The following is a 15,419-nucleotide window of genomic DNA, read 5'->3' as shown; positions in this document are numbered from 1 at the left end:
TTTTCATAGAACTTAATGATTCTTGCGTGTATCTCTATTATGCAATTCATGTAGGGAACTTGTAGGGAATGTTTTGGGTTGTCGTATGCAATCATCCAACCTAATAACTTGTGGAAAAACTGAGGGTTAATTAGTGCAATTCACGGTTAATTTGGGGCGTTGAGTATTCATGGTTTGTCGAAGAGCAATTGGAAATCGTTTTGTATGCAAGTGTGACATGTGTGGAGAAGAACCTCCTAGCTAGCCTTCCATCCATAAGTTTCATTCAAATTCATTTACAATCTGTTTTGTTTTACAAAGTTTGTTTTGTTTTCAAATTCATCAAGAACCAATCTCCCATTTATTTCAAAGTGTTAGATTAGTTAGTAATCACTTTAGTTTGTGTTTTTAAGTGTCTTGAGTCAAGTCATAACCCAATTTCGTCCAATTTAGTGTTAGGTGTTCAAAACTGCCCAGAAAGTGTTTTTAAGGCAGTTTTGAGTGTTTATTTGCTGTTTTGAATCTTTTTGTTTATCTTAGTATTTTAAAGTTTAGTTTTGCATTCTTTGAGTCTAGTTTAGTGTTTTAAACTTTGTTTTTACGTTTTCAAGTCAGTTTCCAAGTGATTTAGCAATCCCTCCTAATCCCCGGCCTAGAACGATCCCTACTTACATACTTTACTACATTTGATAAAAAAAGGGTTTAATTTGTGTGCTTATATATTTCGCATCAGTTGGCTTTAGCCTCATTCCCCTCGATGATCAACTTACTCTCTAGTCAAACCTTTAATAATTTGATCCACTACTAGGTTGACTATATCTTTAATGGTGTGCACAATCCACCTTATGAAATTATATTTCATACGAAAGTAGATGTTTTCAATGTCAAGCCCTCAAAAGTATATATATATTGGGACTTTTGTAAGTAATTTGCTAACACTTGGGCGTACTCCCCCACATTTAAGGAATTTGTAGGAATGTCTCTAACCTCTTTATACCAAAAATTTCTCATTTCAAGAGCTGACATCTTGATTGTCTTATTCAATTACCAAGTTACTTTTCCATTAACATATGTATAACCGCTCGTCTGAATAAGTTATCAACTGCTTGGAAACACCATTCACCAAACTGGTAATCTATAACCATGGTGGGTCAGTTGGCAAGTTGTATAGATCGAAGTGAATTTGATCTGTGAGTGGTTTCATAGTGATCTGCAAGTGTCATGGAAAATTGCAAATTGTGAAATGAATCTTGTGTTATTCTCACATGATCAATTCAACGTAACGATATGAGGAGATGTGTTATTACGAGACAAAAATCTCTGCGGTATATATTTTGAATATGCGCAAGAGGCAAGTTGGATTCTCAAATACATAATTATATGAACACGCATGCTGGTCAAGTTTTGTCTTTGGACAAATTATAAGGATTAGCTAATTAACATCGATGAAGGTATTACTTCGACAACTACCGTAAATTAAGAAAGTCATAATTTCACCCTACATGTTTAGTCATGATGACCGAGTTGCCTGCAAGCAAGGGTTAATCATTTGAGAGTGAAAGTTTAGCCATGGAAACTTATCAAAGTTCAAAGGTTGAAGGCAAAGTGCCAATACGTGCTTATACAAATAAGGCTAATGAGGCTTCAAATTCTGGAAGTGAAGATATACAAAGAACCTATCTTTCTCATTTTCTTCTTAAAGTGTAAAAGTAAATCTCATATATCAAAAGATAGCTAAGTTATCCCCACAATCCCCTTCCATTGTGGTTGCTTTTAACACTATCAATAATTCACTTTTACACTTTAAGAAGAAAATGAAAAAGATAGGTTCTTTGTCTATCTTCACTTCCAGAATTTGAAGCCTCATTAGCCTTATTTGTATAAGCACGTATTGGCACTTTGCCTTCAACCTTTGAACTTTGATAAGTTTCCATGGCTAAACTTTCACTCTGAAATGATTAACCCTTGCTTGCAGGCAACTCGATCATCATGACTAACATGTAGGGTGAAATTTTGACTTTCTTAATTTACGGTAGTTGTCAAAGTAATACCTTCATCGATGTTAATTAGCTAATCCTTATAATTTGTCCAAAGACATAACTTGACCAGCATGCGTGTTCATATAATTATGTATTTGAGAATCCAACATGCCTCTTGCGCATATTCAAAATACATACCGCAGAGATTTTTGTCTCGTAATAACACAGCTCCTCATATCGTTACGTTGAATTGATCATGTGAGAATAACACAAGATTCATTTCACAATTTGTAATTTTCCATGACACTTGCAGATCACTATGAAACCACTCACAGATCAAATTCACTTTGATATATACAACTTGCCAACTAACCCACCATGGTTATAGATTACCAGTTTGGTGAATGGCGTCTCCAAGCAGTTGATAACTTATTCAGACGAGCGGTTACACATATATCTATACCAATGGAAGAGAGACACAACTTCTGAAACCCGCTCATTCATTTGGACCAAATGATCCATACAAAGTTTGCTCTTTCATAACGTGTCTGCATTTAGAATGCAAACTACGCATCGCTTGTGAGATATACCAAGTCAAATCAACATTTTTATTCTATTTTTTCATAATGAAAACCTTCATGGATGTGTCTGATTAGAATCAAACAAACCATTACATTCCTTTTATTAGAAAAATCCAATGGCATTTGGCATATTTCAAATGCCAAACTTCTCTATTTCGGCACATCTCCTTTCTCTAAAAGGAACTCTTTCATTAACTGGTATGAATCCATTACACCTGCAGTTCACGTGGCTTTAACCGACACATCTTTTCAGTGTGTGCGTAAACTGACCATACTACAACATGGGGATATTAAGCACTAAAACCCAATCCTAGCCTCGTTGATTTCCAATAAGAAACCACTTTTCCAAAGCCACAATGGTTAAGAAACCATGATCCAGTATGTTGGGATAGGACTATAATACCCCATCATCCAAATCAGTTGAAAGGTATTCAATACACACATTGGTCGAATGGGAATGAATTTCCAGGCAACCATTATATTTCATTTCTACGCCTATGACTTGTGATAAGTAACCTCCAGTGCATTTAGGATATAAATATTTATTATTGATCTTTGAAATTAAGAAATTTATCCATAAGACATCACACAAGTCATGCAATTCATGCTTTCAAGATAACTTGCAGACATATATAGATGTAAGCATGCATATACATACCAGATCCAAATTACCCAAATAAACTGCTCACGTCTTTTCATCAAGTGATGCATTGCCCAGAAAGTTATAATTTTAAATTTTATCTTTTCAAAAAGAAACAAGCGGTTGATTGACACCGCTCCACATGGATAATACCACAACATCATGCAACCCAATCATCAAGACTAAATCAGAGATTAAAGTCTTAATTGCATCAATTCTAGGCTTCACATCAAATACAACACCATATGTTGTCCAAGACTTTTAAAGCCACAGCTTTAAACTCTCAATACGAGAATCGCGAACATTCATATTTCTGATTGTTCCATAAAGATAAAAAAACTTCTGTCTTTAGATTGTTGGAGCAATATTAGAAAATATGAAAAATAACAATATAATTCCAATGATAATAATCATAAAGAAAATCACAACATCAATAGTATACAAGATTAATATAAACAACTAGGGAAAAAGTTAGAAATACTGACAAACTTGGAGATTGAGGCTTGCATAAATGCAATGTCCTAAAGACAGAATTTCGACCCTACTCTTGTGCTTGTAGTTCTGTAGGCGTCTGTCTCTCAGGATTCAACAATCTATAATCTGAAGTCGAAGCACTTCAATCTTCGGACTATGGCAAACTTTATATATTCTATACTCTCAAGATACGACTCGGAATTTGACTAACCAAGAATAAAAGACCTTAGAGAAAAACTCTTCTCCTCGATCCCTTAGATATGTGGGATGTTTGAGTTTATATAAAACTCAAGCCATCCCCTTTTAAAACATTGTGACCGTTGCCTAAAGTTCCAACAAACGGACGCAATTCATGAATTTGAATTCAACTATGATACATGACTTTTATTTTTCATTCATATAAAAATTAAATATTATAATATTAATTATAATATATAATTTCCAACAATTAATCCAAAGACATTTGAAAATTAAGTGTCTACTTAGCCCGCCTAGGCAGACCGCCCAGACCTCCCAAGGCACCCGCCTAGGTCGCGACTATCATTTAGACAAAAAATTGATAACTTCTATTTTGAATTTTATTTTTAATAAAATGTAAGAGACTTGATGAGTACTTGGATGAATACCCATTATATGCTGGTTCCCCATATTTTCGATATGTTCTAATAATTTATAATTATATGTTATTTTATTTTGCAATTTATGTATCTCAATACAACTATGTATTTTTTTAAGTACAAATAGAGACTTATTTATATATAATAAATCTACTTAACTTGGCCTAGTTTGCCTAAGCCCCCGTCTAGCCGCCTCGGTGCTAGGCCCTTGCCCGCCACTCCACAAGCGCCTAACGCCTAGCGTTTTTTAGAACCTTGACTGTAGGGGTGCAAGGAAATACAAACTAAAATACTAAACTAAAATTCACAATATTTACAAGGTGGTGCGGTATCTATAACAAATATACAACTGTACAAAAAACCTAACGCCCATAGGCTCCCAAATAGGGATGGCAACGGTTCGGTTTGGAGACAGAAATGCTATATCCATCCTCATAACCACAAAAATTAACCATATCCATAACCGCAAATTAACCATCGGGGATTATCCATAACCATATCCACTGGGTAACGGATTTTCAATCGGTTATATCCAGCTTCGTCAAAAACCAAAAAAAACTTATATTCATCCAATTGACGCATTATAAATTTTAGTAGATACTAATTCCGTCATTGATAGGAGCATATTTATGCGACTTAGTTAACATGTTTTCTTACATTTACTTACTTAGTTATTGCTTATAAGAGTGTTTTAAGCTATTTTCGTGTGTTTGTAGGTCCTAATAACAAAGTTGGAAAGAAAGTGCATTTTGGTGCAATTTGGAGCAATTTTGGGCCAAAATGGATTGCATGCATATGGAGCAAGTGGGATGGACGTTTTTGGTGTTTTAAAAAGGGTTTCAACACATGCAAAAATCTGAATAATGAAGTTGAAGTGTGGAAGTGTGCAGATACATACACTTAAGGAACAATTTGAAAGGAAAAGAAGTGAAAGATGCCATTTGTTGGATTGCTTTACAAGTTGTATTCACATTTTCAGCAACTACAAACATAATTGTAAGCTGAAATGATGCATAGCATGCGTGTAGAGGTGTAAAGTGGCCGAAAGTTGATGTTTGCAAGATGAAATGATGCAAAATATGTGTGTGAAAGTTGTCTAACAGCTAGTACATGTGGAAAAAGGATGGAATACAAGGCAAATGCATCAGAAATTGAAGAATGAAGGCACATGGACAGCTACAAAGGAGTTGAATTAGCAAGAGAGGAATGATTGCCTTTTGTTAAAGGCAAGACACAATGATAAAAGAGCATGTAAACTAGCTGTTTTTGCATCATTTTGGTCTTTGTTTGTATTGTTTATTGAAGCCACATGAGTGATTCTTTGCTTTGGAGCTTCTATAAATAGGAAGTGAAGGGAAGAACATGAAAGGAAATCAAAAAAATACAATCAGCCACACCACCCATTCTCCATCCATTCTTTTAGCCAAACCCATCTACACATTCATACACTACATCACAAACACATTTTCAGCCATCTTTCTCTCTTTTGCCACACCCCCCACATCCATCCTAAACACCACCATACCATCTCCCATCCATTCCTCCATACAAATACCATCCAAACCTGTCCCCAAAACCTTGTGCCGCAGCAAATAAGGAAGAGAAACCTTGGACGTGCATGCCATTCAAGTTAGGAAGAACCTCCTAGCTAGCCTTCCATCCATAAGCTTCATTCAAATTCGTTCTACAATCTGTTTTAATTACAAAATTTTGTCTTGTTTTCAATTTCGTCAAAACCAAATCCCCCTTTATTTTAAAGTGTTAGATTAGTTAGAAATCCATTTAGTTTGTGTTTTTAAGTGCTTTGATTCAAGTTGTAACCCAATTTCGTCCAAATTTGTGTTTGTGTTCAAAACTGCCCAGAAAGTGTTTTTAAGGCAGTTTTAAGTGTTTGTTTGCTGTTTTGAGTCTTTTGGTTTGTTTCAGTGTTTCAAAATTTAGTTTTACATTCTTTGAGTCTAGTTTAGTGTTTTAAACTTTGTTTTTACGTTTCTAAGTCAGTTTTCAAGTGTTTAGCAATCCCTCCTAATCCCCGGTCCAGAACGATCCCTACTTACATACTTTACTACATTTGATAAAAAAAGGGTTTAATTTGTGTGCTTATATATTTCGCATCAAATTTTTGGCGCCGTTGCCGGGGATTAGCAACATTGCTAGTCCCTTGGATTGTTTTATTTCAGTTTGTTTTAATTTGTTCCAGATTCTGACCTTGTTTTGGTTCTTGGTTTAGGTACTAGTTTATGACTCGGAGTTCTCATCCGATTCGTGAACACATCTTGGACTTTGACGACGATTTTGAGCGAGAGTTGAGACGAAAGAGGAAGAATCCAGAACCTAGTGAATCAAGTTCAAATTCAGAAGCTGAACTTGATTTTGAGGAAGAGGAACCCATGGCAAGAGTGGGTGAAGTGGAGGAAGCCATGGCACAAGACAATCGTACAATCAAGGAGCTTTCGGCTTCGGGATTGGACAATGCTGCACCTCTATGTATTCAATATCCCGCGGCTGCCCAAGGAAAGACCGAGGAATTCGAGTTGAAGTCAAGTTTGCTACACCACATTCCAAAGTACCATGGGTTGTCCATGGAGGATCCTAACAAGCACTTGAAAGAGTTCGAGGTGGTGTGTTCAAGCATGACTCCAATCAATGTTGACGGGAGCATATTGAAGATGAAGGCCTTTCCCTTTTCTCTCATGGAAAAGGCGAAAGATTGGTTGTATGAATTAGCTCCCGGAACGGTCACATCTTGGGAGAGCATGAAACGGGCTTTCTTGGAGAAGTTTTTCCCAACTTCTCGAGTCATTCTCCTACGAAAAAGGATAAGTGGAATTCAACAAAATGAAGGTGAGTCTTTTCCTACGTATTATGAACGTTTTAAATCTCTTGTTGCTTCTTGTCCACAGCATCAAATGAAGGAGGAGCTTCTTCTACAGTACTTCTACGAGGGGTTTCTACCAATCGAACGTCAAATGCTAGATGCCTCGGCGGGAGGAGCTTTGGTGGACAAGACCTCCACGGATGCAAGGACATTGATAGCTAATCGAGCGTTGAACACTCAACAATACGAAGGTGTTGGACAAAGGAGTACCCCACGACAACACCAAGTGAATGAGGTAAGTGCCATATCCGAACTTCAAACACAAATGGCTAACCTTACTACTCTTCTTTCTCAGGTTGTGGAAGGACCAAAAGTACAAAATGTGAGTGCTTGTGGAGTGTGCTCCATGCAAGGACACCTTACGGACAAGTGTCCACAATTGATAGAGAATGGAGGGTGGGAAACCCTCAATGCCATGGGTTTTGGACAGCAACACCAACCTAGAAATGATCCATTTTCTAATACATACAATCCGGGATGGAGGGATCATCCAAATTTTAAATGGCGAGAACCTCAACAAGGCCAACAACAAAGTACATTTAGGCAACAACCCCCGGGTTTCTATCAAAGGCCGTTTGCACCAACTCAACCCCAAGCACAACCTGCCCAAAACAAATCAGGTTCTTCTATTGATAATGATCAGATTTTTCAATTACTAACTTCTATGGCGCAGAGTATGCATATTAAGGACAAAAGGGTGGACGAGTTAGAGAAGCAAGTAGGGCAGATTGCGGAGTTTGTGGGCCAATTCCAAGAGCAAGGCAAGTTGCCAAGTTCAACCGTTGTCAATCCAAGGGGAGGATTCGAAACTGCCAAGGCCATCATGCTAAGGAGTGGGAAAGAAGTAGGAACTGACCCACAACCATCTAAATCTGTCCCCAAGGAGGATAAGAAGTTGCAAATTGAAGAGAAGGATCATGCCAAGGCCACGACAAGGATTGAGCAATCCTTGCCGCAACCCCCTACACCATCTCCACACCCCAATCCGTCCAAATCAGGTAAGAAAGGTCCAATTCCAATTAGTTCTAATGTTATTCCTCCAAATGTACCGTTTCCTAGCAGATTTTTGCAAGCCAAGAACGAAGAGGAGGAAAAAGATGTTCTGGAGACGTTTAGAAAGTTGCATGTCAATATCCCTCTCCTTGATGCTATAAAGAAAATCCCGAAGTATGCCAAGTTTTTTAAGAAGCTTTGTACAACAAAGAAACGTTTTCGGGAGAAAGAAGTGGTACATGTAAGCGAGAATGTCTCTACCATGTTGCAAAGAAAGCTGCCACCTAAATGCAAGGATCCAGGTAGTTTCACTATTCCTTGTGTAATTGGTAATACTCGTTTTGATTCTGCCATGTTAGACTTAGGTGCATCTATAAAAGTCATGCCTTATTCCATTTATGCATCTATGAACTTGGGCGAGTTGAAAAATGATAGTGTGATTATTCAATTGGCCGATCGATCTAATGCCTATCCAAATGGAGTTTTGGAAGATGTTTTGGTACAGGTAGACCACTTGATTTTCCCTGCAGATTTCTACGTGCTTGATATGGAGGATTCAGGCCACTCTCCACCATCACCACTCTTACTTGGACGACCTTTCATGAAAACGGCTCAAACCAAGATTGATGTAGCCAAAGGAGAAGTCACTATGGCATTTGGTGGTGACATGATTAGTTTTAAAGTTTTTGAAGTTATTGAGACTCCTAATGTTGTTCGTTCTTGTTGGCCATTAATGTAATTGAAAATATAGGGCAGGAATGTTCAACACTAATCAAGAAGAATGTACCTCGAACCACTATCGAGGAAGGAATTGGAGTGAACAACAAGGGGTGCACGGCCCCAACCTTGAAATCACCAAATCTGGCCGAAAGCACCCCTTGTGCATCTGTTCATTGTGCTGCCACTTCTTTGCCGTACATGGGTAAGCCATCTTCTCCATTTTCAATTCCCATTTCGAATAATAGGTTGTTACCTTGTTTGGTGCAGGTACCTAGGTGTATTCAAAGTGGTGGGAGAGTTCATGTTGATTTACGGAAGCAAAGCACAAAAATCAGGAAGGATCATTATCCCCTTCCATTCAAAGATCTAAAGCATGAAGTGGTTCGTAGGGCAGGTTGGAGAGGAAGCATCCCTGCATGCCGTGGGGTCTAATGAAGCCTCAAAGGAGTATCGTCCGGCTGCAAGACGTTAAAGCAAGCGCTTCTTGGGAGGCAACCCATGTATTCAAATAAGGAAGATTTTTGAATCGCTCCACAATCAGTTTTGCGTTTCTAAAAAACCTTCCCTTTTCTGCAGTTTTATTTTGCCTTGATTATCATTTTTATTTGTTGCTTGTTTAATTGTTTTTTGTGTGGGTTTATTTTTGAAACACTGACAGTTATGCAAGGTATTTTTACATTCATAAAAAAAGAAAGGAACATTAAGCAGATAAATACAAGAGGGAGCCTTCACAAAGGCTGCTTAGGAGAAGTCTCAGTAGTCGGCGGAGCCTCAGCAGTCGGCGGGGCCACAAAAGGAGGAGGTATCGGAGGTTGATCATTTGGAGCTTCACTACGTGGTACAGCCCCAGAAGACGAAGGCAAATGCTGTTGGAACAAACGCACAAACCTCCGATGATCAAGTAAAATCTGACCATCAGATTCCTGCATCTGGTCAATTTTCCTCTTCATGTTTGTGGCATAGTTGTGTGCGAGCTTGTGAAACTGTTTATTCTCATGCTTGAGTCCTCTAATCTCCTGTTTGAGACTCATCACTTCAGCCACCAACGATTCAACTTGACGAGTTCGAGCAAATAAGCGTTGGGCCATGTTGGACACAGAACCCGCACACTGCACACTAAGAGCCAGAGACTCCTTAACAGCCAACTCATCAGACCGTCTGGAAAGCAGTTTGTTATCTTTAGGAGTGACAAGGTTCCAGGCCACCACCGCATTGGTCATGTCATTCTTCATCACCGAATCCCCAACGGTAAAAGGACCAATAGGGGATATGAAGGATGGGCGCCATATGTTGTCTGGAGAAGGCGGGACTACCTCTTCACCAAGGTTCAAGTCAAAACGACGATCGGAAGGGCCAGACATTTTCAGAGGTGTTAAAGAAAGAAGAGGTCGGACAAGTCAAGATCGTAGAAGTGCAAGAAGGGAGTTTTCTATAGGCAGAAATTCAAGTGTGCTTTGAACGTCCTGCGTACCTCTATAAAAATCAGCATGTGATAGGATTTCAGAGATTGAAGAGGCGAGTTCAGAAATCGAAGAGGCCAACTAAAAAAATCAAAGAGGCGCTAGCTTTCTCAAAAGCTGGGCTTGCTCAGAAACCACGGCCAATCTTCTTTTCCAGATTTGTCCGCACTTGTCACATGCAACCTCTGTACTCGACGGGATTTCAGAGATCGAAGAGGCAATTCCAGATATCGAGAGGCATCTGCTTTTCCAGACGTGTCAACATCTGTCACATGCAGAGTAAGCTTTGCGAAAATCTCGGGCAGTTTGTCGAAGCGCCGATTCCAACGATCTGCTTTTCCAGACATGTCAACATCTATCACATGCAGAGTCAGCTTTACGGAAATCACGGGACGTTTGTCGAAACGCCGATTCCAGATATCGAAGAGGCACTTGCTTTTCCAGACGTGTCAGCGCCTGTCACATGCACACTCAACTTTACGGAAATCACGGGCAATCTGTCGATGATTTACTGTTCAATCATCCAATGGTTGCCGACAAGAGTGAAAGAACAGTACCGGTTATTATTTCCTATAAATGTCGACCTTCACCATCCATGGCAAGGCAGACATACATAACCTTCCGTTATCTCCAAGAATGCCTTTCCAACAAACCCTCTCGAGTCACTCAGTGTTCCTTATTCCTTGGGGTACCTCTACAAACAACCCATCCAAAGCAAAATTATTTCATATCATGAAGGTTGAAAGCAAGAGTATCTCATATCATGCTTTCTCCCTGTCCTTCTCCTTGTCGTTGTTTTAGGACAAGAAGAAAGTGAGTAATCAACCAGCACTTGGTATCAATCTTTCGATCTGGAACCGACTGCCTGGAACCCCTTCCTGATTGCTTACCTAGCCTTGCTCTTGAGTACTCATCTTCATCATCTTATGCTTCCTCTTCGTCTACCACATCTGCCTGGGGAACAGATAAGGAAAGTGAAAATGATACCTCGAAGCATGTGGAGACAATTTACCAATTCATCCTCAGCTAGGGACAAGGAGGAAGAAAGCAAAAAGTGGGCACTTGGAAAGATTGAAGAAAGAAACAGACCAACACCTTTACCTCGTGCCTGCCCGCTGTGCAGAAGAAACAAGTAGAGAAGAATGCAGACTGCACAATCAAATCATCCCAGCAGAAGGAGTCTGATTTGAAACCAAGGAACTCTCATATTTCTCGCTCAGAATTCCAAACCAGTTCGAGATCAAAGCTGTGGAAAGTCAACAAGATCATCTATCTCCAAAACCAGATTTGCGTTCTTAAACTCTACTCTGTCTGGTTTTTACTTTGCCATATTTGTCATGTTTATTCGTTAATTGTTTGTTTGCTTGTTTTTTGTGTGAGTTTATGCTTAAAACATTGAGGACAATGTTTGATTTAAGTGTGGGGGGGTAACCAAGTTGTTTTGCATGAAATTCATAGGAGTTTATCACCCATTACTTCTAGTGTTGTTCCTTGCTGTTTTAAGTGTTTTTAAGCTATTTTGGAGTATTTTAGTGTGTTTTGACATAAAAATCCGAAAATCTCATAAAAATTTGAAAAATTGTTTTGAAAAAAACCAAAAAGAGTTATTTTTGTATGTGTCTTAGGGTACCTTCCAACACAATGATGAGGATTTGGTTTTTAATTACATGACTGTTAAAGAGAGTTATAAACATGGATGAACATTTGATTTACTCTTTGGTGTATGCTTGGTTGTGGTTATAATTTATGAATTCACATGCAATCATAAAGGAAAAATCAGTTTTGTAACATGCTTGAAAGAAGGAACTCAAATGTACGCTACAACCTTGTGAGACTTGAGCCTAAACGTTTATTTGGAGAGTTAATAAACTGTGCATCATTGTTTTCTAAAGTCGTTGCATGATCTCATTATTCTTTGCTTGGTTGCTACTTAGAAGGCATTTCATCATTTAGTTCCAAATGCTAGAACTCATGCCTATTTCATTCAAAGCATGTTATTGATTTGCATAACACATATTCAAGATGAAGTTGTTTAGTGAGCCGAGAGCCAAAAAGCTTATCCCATTCATTATATGTTTAAGTTTAACCCCATTGAGCCTTGTTTAGCCTACGTTCTTTGTTAACCCACACTATCCTCACTTAGCCTAGATTAGGACCATCCATACCCTTGTTCTTGAAGCATAGTAAAGCATGACTCAAATTGAATTCCTTTTGATAATGTATTGCAGAAAACAAGTGTGGGGGAAGTGATTCTTATGTGTGTGTGTGCCAAAGTCCTTAATAAGGCACGGGTCGAAAAAAAAAAAAAAGTTGTGAAAATGTATGAAAAAAGAGTTCTAAAGTGTTGTTTGTTGAAGAAATGGTCCAAAACATTGAATTCGGCCCTAAGTATTGCTCAAATCTTCCCTTTGTGTTAAAAGTTGATTTCTGCATTCTAAAGTGAATTCTAAGTTTCGATTTCATTACTTTGCTTGCTATTGCCTTAGGAACGTTTGTTATCCCTATCTTTTGTTAACCATTACCCCAAGCCTCGTTACAACCCTTGACTTCTATCTTGAGTGTTATGTGTTTCAATTTGTGGAGTTTGAATTTGGTATGAGCATATGGTGTCACTGGTTCTCGCATCTAAGTAGTAGCATTCCATTCATGAGATCATATCTAAACATGCTTAATAACTCCAGAAATTGCCTTCTTTGTAACACATATATGTGAGTGTTCGTTTTCATGTTTACATCAATCTTCTCACATATAACTAGTGTAGGGTGTGAAGTCAGAAAATGTGTGAAAGTAGAGAGTATCTTGTAAGGAATTGAGCAAATTCTCTAAGGCATGTTACTACATTCAAAACATCATTTTAATTGGTTAAATGAGAACTAGTAAGTGGTGACTGTGATTAAGTATGTGCTCAAGTGTGAAGATAACTAAAATCTGTGGGAATAATGATTTTTAACATGTCATGTGCATTGGAAATCCCTGAGGCAAATGTTGGAAGGATTAGAATGTGTTTTGTTTACTTTGTTTTGTTTGTTTGTTTCGTTTTGCTCGAGGACTAGCAAACCTAACTGTGGGGGAATTTGATAGGAGCATATTTATGCGAGTTAGTTAACATGTTTTCTTGCATTTACTTACTTAGTTATTGCTTATAAGAGTGTTTTAAGCTATTTTCGTGTGTTTGTAGGTCCTAATAACAAAGTTGGAAAGAAAGTGCATTTTGGTGCAATTTGGAGCAATTTTGGGCCAAAATGGATTGCATGCATATGGAGCAAGTGGGATGGACGTTTTTGGTGTTTTAAAAAGGGTTTCAACACATGCAAAAATATGAATAATTCAGTTGAAGTGTGGAAGTGTGCAGATACATACATTTAAGGAACAATTTGAAAGGAAAAGAAGTGAAAGATGCCATTTGTTGGATTGCTTTACAAGTTTATTCACATTTTCAGCAACTACAAACATAATTGCAAGCTGAAATGATGCATAGCATGTGTGTAGAGGTGTAAAGTGGCCAAAAGTTGATGTTTGCAAGATGAAATGATGCAAAACATGTGTGTGAAAGTTGTCTAACAGCTAGTACATGTGGAAAAGGGATGGAATACAAGGCAAATGCATCAGAAATTGAAGAATGAAGGCACATGGACAGCTACAAAGGAGTTGAATTAGCAAGAGAGGAATGATTGCCTTTTGTTAAAGGCAAGACACAATGATAAAAGAGCATGTAAATTAGCTGTTTTTGCATCATTTTGGTCTTTGTTTGTATTGTTTATTGAAGCCACATTGAGTGATTCTTTGCTTTGGAGCTTCTATAAATAGGGAGTGAAGGGAAGAACATGAAAGGAAATCAAAAAAATACAATCAGCCACACCACCCATTCTCCATCCATTCTTTTAGCCAAACCCATCTACACATTCATACACTACATCACAAACACATTTTCAGCCATCTTTCTCTCTTTTGCCACACCCCCCATCCATCCTAAACACCACCATACCATCTCCCATCCATTCCTCCATACAAATACCATCCAAACCTGTCCCCAAAACCTTGTGCCGCAGCAAAGAGGAAGGTGGAGAAGCCTTGGACGTGCATGCCATTCAAGTTAGGATTGCTGGAACGTTTTAGGTGTTTTCTTTCCCTTGTTTTCAATGTTTAAATTCAATACTCTTTGTTTTGTAAGTATGAGGAACTAAACCCCCCTTTGGCTAGGGGGAATTCGAAACCATGTTTATGCTTGCAATATGATTTGATTACTTCTAATTGCGTTTCATAAGCTATTAATTCAATTTACTTATTCGTTCGTATAAAAACTGATTTGTGTATGTTGGTTGAGAGTGCACGCTTAATTTTCATGCGTGAATTTGATGCTAGAATATAAGGGAGTTTCACCTAATCGTTATGAACTTATATTCGCAAGTAGTGAAGGTTGCTAGTCACAATCGCGTTAAGTAAATTCTTGGCATAAATTTCATGCAATTCATGGTAACGAGTGCCTCGTCAATGCTTATGTTTTTCATAGAACTTAATGATTCTTGCTTGTATCTCTATTATGCAATTCATGTAGGGAACTTGTAGGGAATGTTTTGGGTTGTCGTATGCAATCATCCAACTCAATAACTTGTGAAAAAACTGAGGGTTAATTAGTGCAATTCACGGTTAATCTGGGGCGTTGAGTATTCATAGTTTATCGAAAAGAAATTGGAGATCATTTTGTATGCAAGTGTGACATGTGTGGAGAAGAACCTCCTAGCTAGCCTTCCATCCATAAGCTTCATTCAAATTCATTCTACAATCTGTTTTAATTACAAAGTTTTGTCTTGTTTTCAATTTCGTCAAAACCAAATCCCCCTTTATTTTAAAGTGTTAGATTAGTTAGAAATCCATTTAGTTTGTGTTTTTAAGTGCTTTGATTCAAGTTGTAACCCAATTTCGTCCAAATTTGTGTTTGTGTTCAAAACTGCCCAGAAAGTGTTTTTAAGGCAGTTTTGAGTGTTTGTTTGCTGTTTTGAGTCTTTTGGTTTGTTTCAGTGTTTCCAAAATTTAGTTTTACATTCTTTGAGTCTAGTTTAGTGTTTTAAACTTTGTTTTTACGTTTCTAAGTTAGTTT

This window comes from Malus domestica, chromosome 03 (genome assembly GCF_042453785.1).
Source record: "Malus domestica chromosome 03, GDT2T_hap1".
NCBI lineage: Eukaryota > Viridiplantae > Streptophyta > Magnoliopsida > Rosales > Rosaceae > Malus > Malus domestica.
The sequence above is the reverse complement of the archived record's forward strand: the minus strand, read 5'-3'. Positions refer to the sequence as shown.